Source organism: Monodelphis domestica, chromosome 8, assembly GCF_027887165.1.
Source record: "Monodelphis domestica isolate mMonDom1 chromosome 8, mMonDom1.pri, whole genome shotgun sequence".
Lineage (NCBI taxonomy): Eukaryota > Metazoa > Chordata > Mammalia > Didelphimorphia > Didelphidae > Monodelphis > Monodelphis domestica.
In genome coordinates, this window is record NC_077234.1 from 235268041 (window position 1) to 235278063 (window position 10023).

General features: G+C 36.8%; 3 long non-coding RNA genes across 3 annotated transcripts in view; 2 read left to right on the top strand and 1 right to left on the bottom strand.

The window, feature by feature from the left end:
* Window positions 1–2406, bottom strand: part of LOC130455939 (uncharacterized) — a 69443-nt gene extending 67037 nt beyond the window's left edge. The window contains exon 1 of the long non-coding RNA XR_008914229.1: window positions 2278–2406. This is a non-coding gene — a long non-coding RNA (uncharacterized LOC130455939). The remainder of the gene's footprint in view (window positions 1–2277) is intronic.
* A 143-nt stretch (window positions 2407–2549) lies between these two features.
* LOC103100286 (uncharacterized) lies at window positions 2550–3567 on the top strand. Its single transcript, XR_471115.2, has 2 exons — window positions 2550–2835; window positions 3444–3567. It is a non-coding gene; the product is annotated as an uncharacterized LOC103100286 (long non-coding RNA).
* A 2179-nt stretch (window positions 3568–5746) lies between these two features.
* On the top strand, window positions 5747–9516 carry LOC103100184 (uncharacterized). The gene is made up of 2 exons (XR_471114.3): window positions 5747–6330; window positions 9449–9516. It is a non-coding gene; the product is annotated as an uncharacterized LOC103100184 (long non-coding RNA).
* Window positions 9517–10023: the final 507 nt, after the last annotated feature.

The window sequence follows — 10023 nt, forward strand, 5'->3', positions numbered from 1 at the left end:
CCATCATCACTGAGGAAGCAAGCAATTTTGTAAAGCTTACACATGCAGTCATGATAAAGTTAGAATATTGAATAAAGAGAGAGTTTGGAACACTTTGTATGAGGAGTATGAAGAGAAATAAATAAAAGTATTGCTATTTAGCAATGAGAAACAGCTCAGGGGTGCAGTGGATAGAGTGTCAGCCCTGAAGTGAGAAAGATCTTTTGAGTTCAAATATAGCCTCAAACACTTACTAAATGTGTGACCTTGGACAAGTCACTTAATTCTGTTTCCCTTAATCTCTTCATATGAGCTAGAGAAGGAAATGAAAATCCTAAATGGGGTCTCAAGGAGTCAGACAAATGGAATGATTGAACAAACAAAAAAAATTCAGCAATGAAAGAGATCTAGTAGATGGTTTGCTGTTATTCTATGTGCTGTTTTTTTTTGTTTGTATGTTTGTTTTTAGGATTTATGATTTCATCTGTTTGTGAAATCTTCCCCCATGGATGAAGATACAAATCAACAATTCATCTGTCAATTAAACAGTCTTACAGAATAGCTGGGGACACTGAGAAATTGTGACTTTCTCCATGAACATACTGCTAGCATATGTCCAAATCAGCACTTGAACCAAGTCTCTTGGTTCCAAGTGTCGCAGACAATGTTAGATGATTTAAATTTGTAATAAACCCACCCAATTTGATTTTGTAAATCTCTCCTAAGTATGTCCAACAGGCTATAAAACTGTCCACCCCTTTGATCCTGAAATACCACTATTGGGTCTGTATACCAAAAAGATCATCACAAAGGGGAAAGAACCTACAGCAGCTCTTTTTGTGATGTCAAAGAATTGGAAATTGAGGAATGTCCATCAATTGGGAGATGGCTAAACAAATCGTGGTATATGTTGGTGATGGAATATTATTGTGCTATAAAAAATGATAAGCAAGATGATTTCAGAAAAAGCTGGAAAAAAGTGAAGGAACTGATGCAGAGTAAAACAAGCAGAACCAGGAAAACATTGTACATAGGATCAGCAATATTCTATGATGATTAACTGTGAAAGACTTAGCTACTCTGAGCAATGCAATGATTTGGGACAATTCTGAAGAACTTATGACAAAGAAGGCTATCCACCCTCAAAGAACCATTGGAGTCAGATGCAGATCAAAACATGCTATCTTTCATATTGGTTTATTTACTGTTTTATTTGGGGATTCTGGTTTTATGTGGGTATTCTCTTACAACAAATGACCAATTCAGAAATACGTCTTGCATGATAATAGATGCATAATCCAGGTCAAATTGCTTACCTTCTCTGGTAGGGGGAAGGGAAGGGAGAGAGACAATTTGAATCTTGAAAAGATAGGTTGAAAATTATTACATGTAATTGGGAAAATAAACATGGTAAAAGCATTAAGAACCCCAGCACTATTTACCAAAGCTAAAAAGCTGAGCTGTGTACAAAGTACTATACTTAGATGCTGGGGCAAATACAAGATACAAAAATAATAGGACACAGTAGCCCTGCCCTTATTGAGTTACATTTTATATGTGCTATATGATATAAAAATTATTAAATTCTATACATGTTATGGGATGCACAAATTAATGGCCATCTCCTCTTTCTTACTGGCCATACAAGCATGAGACAATGATTTAATTATAAGGTTTGAGACCCTGAATTGTTAATATACTCTGAGATCATTCCTTGTAGTTAACTGATTCCAACCAAATTAAATCACCAAGTGAATATTAGATTTCATGGAAATATCTCTTGTGGCGTGATGATTTAAGCATCATAATATATAAAGAAGGAAAATAAAAATAGAGGGGCCTGAGGAGTTCTGGTCTCAAGCAGTAGACAGTAAAGTACTCAAATGTAGGTGTGCAAAATATAAGACTAAAGTCTGGCAATGTGGTCTTCATTTACTACCTCTAAAACCAAGTCCTTGAGCTATGCATCTTATCCATCAACAAGTGGCATACCAATAATACTTAAGGGAATCTTTTGATACCACCCTGAAAAGGGAACAAGAACTAATTTGGGATTTCCTAAGGATGTGACCCTCAGCAAGTCACTTTAATCCAATGGCTTTGCCACGTGAAGAGACTTTGCCACTCTCCTGTTTTGGAATTAATATGAAGACAGAAGGCAAAGGTTTAAAAAAGAAAACCCAACCATTTCGGGGGGTATTTCAGGGCTTCATCAAACTTCTGGAATGATGCCCCCCCATTCATCCAAGAAATTGAGGAAATAGATTTGGAGATAAACGTTTTAGTTACTGGACTTACCTTAATCAAATGATAATCTATTAATGACAGTGTTTTTTTTATGCTTTATGATGGATGCATATACTCGTAAATATTAAAAACTGAGATTTATCAATGCAAAACAAAAATAAGGGGGCAACTGTGGTTACATATGCAAAGCCATATTTGGCAATGGTTGTAATTTTTTAAATGAAAGCAGACCGAGCCAATAAACTATAAGGTGTGGTCACTCTGTGAGGTCATAGTGGTCAGACCCTTTAAATAGAGACCAGCTAGGGATCAAGTCCAACCTTGGAGAAACACCATCCAGGTAGACAGGTTGTTCTTGCTCCTCATAGGGGCAATGAAACCTTTCCCTCTGGAAAAAACTGTTCAGAAGATTAAAATGGCAAGATATAAAAAATTCCCTAATTTCCCAAGTAGACGTTGGGTTAGGAAAAGAAGGAAAAGAAGGAGGAGAGTGAAACATTCTCCTATTTCATCTGTCCCTGAAGCTATTCTTGTTACTTCTGAGGTTTCTTCTGACACCTCTCTATAGGGATGAAGAAAAAAGGAGAAGAGGGAGAAAGAGAAGAAGAGGTAAACACACTCCTATTCCATATATCCCTGTAACTATTTTTGTTACTTATGGGATTAATTCCAACACCTCTATGTTCCTATGGAAGAATTCAGGCCACAGAGTTTCACTGTCTATTGGCCCTCTCTTTGATTCATGCACATTTTGATCTTTGAATAAATATGTCAGGAGCCATCTTTAGGAAAAGTAGGGCCCAGGGCAATTCACAATTTTATGAGTTCGGTCTCCATTGGCATTTTTCTTTCAAGTGAAATCTGCCTAAATTTCATAGCAATTAGGGGGGAAAGAATGAAGAGAAGAAGGAAATGAATGAAACACTGTTAATTGTTTTCTAAGCTTGAAAATAATCTTTTTTGTCTTTTTAGTCACTATATATTCTTATTTTGTCTGGAACATTTAATTTCTGTGGCTTCTCACTTAGTACTATATCCAATGATAATAGGACCCCAGATTTCAAGGGAATTTTTTCTGTTTTGTTTTTTTTTTGCTAATAATTTGAGTATATACTACATACCACATTTATATAATAGGAAAGCAAGATAGACTGATGAATTCCTTTTCTTATCCATTTGAGCTAGCATTTAAACTGCCATCATTACCCACCATCCAGGCATGGAACCATACAATTTGAGAAGAAAGAGCGTGATGGTATCTTAGATGTGCAGGGTCCCTACTTCAACACTGGAGCAAAACCAGGACCTGTCTCAATAAAGTGTACAAAATAAAATAAAAAACTTGTTGCGTGATTTCTGGAAGCCAAAATAAGATCTTAAGAAATGGAAAGGGCTTCATCTTCTAATTATTTTACAGATATTTCAGAAAGTCCTTAATAGTCCATACAGGGGTTCTATATTAGGACAGATGGTTGGCAATCATTGGAATGAGAAATGAAGTGCATATGTTGAGAGAGATTGGAGGATTGAGACTTCTTTAAAGACTTCTCCTCGCCCTCTAATCTGAGACCTTGCAAAGACCCCAGAAGAGTCGCTGCTCTTCTTTCTCTCCAACTGAACTGGCCAAAAGAAGTAATCATTTGAAAAAGTTACTAAAATGTACAAGAATGCAGTATCTCTGTGGGCAATTCTTTGCCATTTTTTCCTTGTATACTAGTTATTATGTATTCAAGCCCTACCTCCTAAGGACTGCCTTCCCCAATCAAAACAGTTTACATGCTAATCTCTGTACATGTCCTTTTAATTCTTTGAACGCAGTATTGAGTGTTTAACAAATGTTATTAAATTATTCATAGTAGAAGAGCTATTGCATTACTTCCCTATGGGTCCCATTTTTTACCAATGCAGTCTACAAACTTCCAAAGTGAATGAATGTGGTCAAAAAATTTTAAGTACCTAGCCTTAAAAATTTTTAGAATCAATAATGGGTATTGGTTCCATGGCAGAAGAATGATAAGGATTAGTTGGCTGTTGGGGTTGTGACTTGTTGCCTAGGGTTACAAAGCTAGAAAGTATCTAAGCCTAGATTTTGAACCTTCAGGACTTCCATCTCTAGACTTTGGCTCTTAAGACCCTGAGCCACCTAGTGCCAGGGGTACCGCTAGTGTCTTTAACAGGTGCCTCTCCTAATATATGGGAATGATTCTGGTAATAAATCGTCTTTGAAACCGCCTAAATGATAAAGCACAGGTGGCCCTTTCCCATTGATTGAAGCCCTTCTAGCTGCAAGGCTTGCCAAAAGTTTGCAGTTCTACTGGAATGGTATTTAATATTCTAGAATCCAGGGGAAAGAACACCTGTCATACTGAACATCAAATTAGATTTTGATGAAAATTAAAGAATTTTTAAAAACACTACTGTTTGCAGTATTGATTAATACAATAAATGAGGGTTATAGTTTCTGGTTATATTTTTTTATTTCCCATAAGTCATTTTAAAACTTCTCTCCAAGATTTATAGAACAGGATAATATGAGATTTATTAAAATTAATGGGTTCTATCTTGTTATAAAATGAAAAGTCTTGTTTTTAAGTTCTTAATTTTAAATAATCAAGACATTATAAATATATATATATATACACAAATATATATGCATATACTTGTCATTGTTGTCTATCTTTTGTTTTGAAGAAGACCAATGACATAATGGGTTGATGTCTTGACTTGCACATGAATTGTATTTAAGTGAGGCAGAGTTGCACAAAGTCTTCAGCCTCATTCTCTCTTCTAGAGAAGTCCAATGGCTAGACAAAAGCCAGAACAACTGGTGATGGCCCCAGGATGCAATGTCTGATCAAGCTCATGGTGCCTGTTTCAGCTGCCTTTATAGCTGTTGAAACAAATTGCTCTCAATCTGCCCATTCTGCTTTAGGGTCCATATTCCCTTAAGTCACCAATGGGTTCTTCAGTGGGGAAGGGGGACATTGCTGCACAAAATCTACAACTTCTTGGAGCCACAGGTGGTACACAAGTTGGGTGACTGAAGGTGGATGCCAAAGGATGGTTAACCAGCCCTGGAAAGGGTGCAAACCCTCATACCAGAGGTTCTCCCTGAATACTTCCCAACACCCTCCATATATATATTCAGTCATTTCAGTTGTGTCCAACCCTTTGTGATCCCATTCAGGGTTTTCTTGGCAAAGAGAGATGGTTTTTGCCATTTCTTTCTCCAGTTCATTTTACAGATGAAGAAACTAAGGGAAATAGGGCTTACACGATTTGCCCAGTCAACAACAGAGCATGTCTGAGCCAGATATGATCTCAGGAAGATAAGTCTAACTCCAGGCACAGCACTTTTATTATCTACAGTACCACCTAGCTATTAATATAGAAAATGGGGCATGTAGTAATATTCACATATCTAGAATATATTTACATAATTATATATGTAAGATATATTTATATATTTTATATATATGTAAAATGTTTATATAGTCATTTTAAATTTCCTTTAAAAAGGGAAAAAACTTTCAAACCTCAAACCAAACTCCCTATTTTGTTATGTCACAAAGGAAGCTAAAGGTATGCCACACTAAGAGGAAGGGACAGGAAGAGGGAGGGAAGCCAACAGGCTGAAAGGTGGGGACAGGAGAGGAGAGGAGAGGTGTCAAGTTTATATATATACAGCAAACATTTTCCCTGAAAATGTCCAAAAGAAAGCAAGCAAACAATGGGTTCTGAAAAACTAACTAAAATCTAAACACATTTGTAACTTAAAGCCACCAATATGTTGAAATACTTTAGAAATACTGCAAAATGTAGATTCTGTGACTGGTTAAGGTGGCATAAGATCTGTGAAAACTGTAAGAAAGAGTTTCTAAAGGAACTGAAGGGGAAAAACAGATCCATTTGGAGACGTCAACGGAGCAAATCCCTAAGGAATCTACGCATAAGGAGCAAAAGAACCAGGTACCAATCACTCAGGGCAAGTAGGAGAAGATGTCTAATAAGAAGACTACTTCTAGAACAAGGAGGAGGAGGAGAAACATAAGCATGAGGAAGACAGCTATTGTGCAACAATTTAGGAAAGAACAAGAAGGAAGGGTAAAAATGGAAAAATATTGTTTTGCTTCTAAAAATAGGAGTGGGGTGTCTTTAGACAAGAAACTTGGGCAACTCCTTGTTCTTATTTTTTTATAACTTTTGAAATGAATTTGTGCTCTTGACTATACCAATCATGGGATTTTAGAGCTTAAAGGTGAAATGAAGGCTATCAGACAGATAGATGACCTCAAGATTGGTTGCTCCAATCCCTCTTTCTACCCCCCACTTAAAGACCCTTCATTTTCTACCCAAAAGGAACTGTGAGCTCTTCGAGAATCAGAGGTCTGGCTGTCTTTTGCCTTTCTCCTGTATTCCACAGGGTTAGTAAGCACAGGGGCCACAAGCACACTTACTTAAAAGTAGGTCTTTTTTTGTTGTCAAGTAAGTTGATTCAGTAGCATCTTGACTCATTGTGACCCCAATTTGGGGCTTTCTTGGCAAAGATAGTCTTGCCATTTTCTTCTCTAGCTTGTTTTACAGATAAGGAAATTGAGGCAGACAAGTAAGTGGCTAAAAGCCCCAGGGTCTACACCACTAGTTAAATGTCTGAAGTCAGATTTGAACTCATGAAGATGAGTCTTCCTGCCTCCAAGACCCAGTATCCTACTAACTGCACCACCCAGCTGTGTCCCAAGTAGGTCCTTAATAAATGTTTATTTATTTATATATTTATGACTTGATTGACAGAATTTTGTGAGCCCCAGAAGCTAGTGAACATCTGCCCCCAAATCCATATAGCCTAAGGTCATAAAACAGTTTTAAGTGACAGAAGTATGATATAAGCTGGATTAATCAAACTCAGATTCTCTGAATATAAAGCCACTGTTCTTTTTACTGAACCTGGAAAACTGTACAGTCTCACAAATCATTTATACAAACAACATTTTAAATTAAACATTGTTTAATAAAGCAAGAAGTGCTTTAGAGCATTGTGCAAATGGTCTGTCATATACTAAAAAAGAGTTTTGGTTTACCTAGAGTTTCTGGCCTTATTAAATGATTATGATAAAAGCTTATAAATATTATATAATACAAAATAATGTGTATTCCTATCTCTCTTAAAGCACAAAGAGGGCTACAATAGTACAATGGTTCCAAAAGGGGAGTTGGAATAAAAGCCACTTGGTGGCTCCAAAGGGGAGGGGAAAAGAACATGGGGGGAAAGTGTGAAAATTTTTGAATGGCTCTGGAAAGAGAAATGGCAAAACCACTCCAGAATCTTGGTCAAGAAAACCCCAAATGGAGTCATAAAGAGTCGAGCATGACTGAAATTATTGCACATCAAAGATAAGCTTAAGGGAAGTCATTTCGAGTATATGTCATAAGAACTGTATGTGTGATTGAATTTGGCATTTGTACAGAATAAAAGAAAGCATCGTCAAGTTCTCAAATGTACCAGGCTCCCTAGAACTCTATTCAAGAAGCAGTGGGGCATTAATTGGGAGGCTAGTGGAAAATAAAGAGGAAGGTTATTTATGCTAGAAGTTCTCAGATGGAATAATGGATGCACCAGAGAGGCAAAGTTCCTGGAAGATCCCATGGAGGATCCATTGAGAATATTTATCAATATAAGTCCATAGGATCATCTTGGGATCATATGACTATCAAAAATGAGGGATTCTGAACAGGGGATAGATTTCAGCAATTCCATGAAACATGACCATGCATGGGGGGAAAAGTGACACCTTTTATTTTTTACAAACATTTAATTGAAATTTAGCATTTTCCCCCAATTACATGAAAGGTAAGCAACATTTCATTCGAGAAGGGTTCATATAGATATCAAAACGATTCATGGCACAACACAGTTAAATAAAGTAACTCTATCATTTTACACATAAGGAATCTCCTGGTGTGGGGGAGAGCAGGGCATATAAATTGCCAGATCCCAGAAGAGCTACCCTCACCTTTCATGACTGAACAAAAGGGCCAGTGAAATGAGTTCATCTTTCCTACTTCTTACAAAGCTACCCAAACTGTCTCATGGGAAATGGCAGTTCTCTGCCATTTCTATCCTAGTTAGTAAAAACCTTCTATGTTTGTAGTTTGTAATTTAACACTTCACTTATAGAGCTTATGTAATACTAAATGTTGTAAGGCAGCCAAGTGGCACAGAGAATAGAGTGTCAAAGTCTGAAGTCCCAAAGTCTGAATTTGACCTCAGATGCTTATTAGCTTGTGTGACCCTGGGCAAGTTACTGGGCATTTAACCCTATTTGCCTCCATTTCCTCATTTGTACAATGAGCTAGAGCCAAAAATGGAAAATCACTCCAGTATCCAGTATCTTTTGTCAAGAAAGTCCCAAATGAAGTCATGAAGAGTCAGACACAACTGAAAACAACGGGACAAGGAGGCAACTAACTATATAGATATCAAATACATCTATACATTGGATGCTACTTAATAAATTTGCTATTTTATTTTCTGACCCAAGATTTCAAACTCCTTTTAGGAATTCAGACTCGGAAATTTAAAGTCTTAGCAATTTACCTGGGGCAGTGAGAAAGGTTCAGAGATGGAATCAGTTAATATGTAGATTTGAACTTGAACTCAAATCTCTTCCCAATTCCAAAGCCAGCAAGCTTTTCTACTATGTAAAGCTATCTAAGAATATTAGTAATTTTGATCAATAAGTGGTTATTTAAGCTATGCACTTTAATTTATTAAATTATTATTTAGTTTCAAATTACTGAGTTCATCCCTTAAATGTATCCTGATCTTCGCTGGGAAGAGCAACATATTTTCCTTAATACCAAACTCTGGTCAGCAGACAGAACAGATACAAATTACTGAAATTTCCAACTGCTTCTTTAAAAAAACAAACAAGCCAAAAAAAAAAAAAAAACCTCTTACCCATCTGTCTTAGTATTGCTTCTAAGACAGAAGAATGGCAAGGACTAATAGGTGAGGTGCCCAGGGGTAGCTAGGAAGTGTCTGAGAGCAGATTTGAAATTCAGGTCCTCTTGACACTAGAACTGGTCTATCTACACTGTAGTACCTAGATGCTTCTCCACCTGCTTCTTATGACAGGACCTGCCAGCTCAATTCCTAGATGGTCAAAGGGAGCTGAATTATTCTTAGTATCTCACTCACCTCTCTTTTTTCCTTTCCCAACAGCTCTTTGGAACCACATGAGCAAGGTTTGCGGCCACTGGTCATTCCCTCAGTAAACTTCAAGCAGCAAATTTCTATTGTGATTTTATTATAAGTGTTATTTCTTGATATCTCTAGTTATTCTTGCAGAATTTTGATTGTAGGATTGACTAGTTAGAATCCTTGAGCTCAGGAAAGTAATCAATCATACACAATTATTTTTAAGGTGATGCAGCACTTATATACAATACTGTATGCCCCTTTTTCTAATTCCTGAATTTGTATTTTTGCTCATTAGATTTTTTATATAAGCAAAATAGGTGAGGAAACAGCACATTCCTCTGGGCTAAGGAAATTTGAAGGCTTTTATATAAGTATCTGGAAGGAAGGAAGGAAGGAAGGAAGGAAGGAAGGAAGGAAGGAAGGAAGGAAGGAAGGAAGGAAGGAAGGAAGGAAGTATTTATTAAGTGACGACTGTAATGTCAGGCACTGTTGACAAATATTATCTCATCCTATCCTCACAACAACCCTGAGAGACAGTAGATGCAATTATTATCCCAATTTTATAGGTGAGGAAATAAATGTATAACATACCTTTG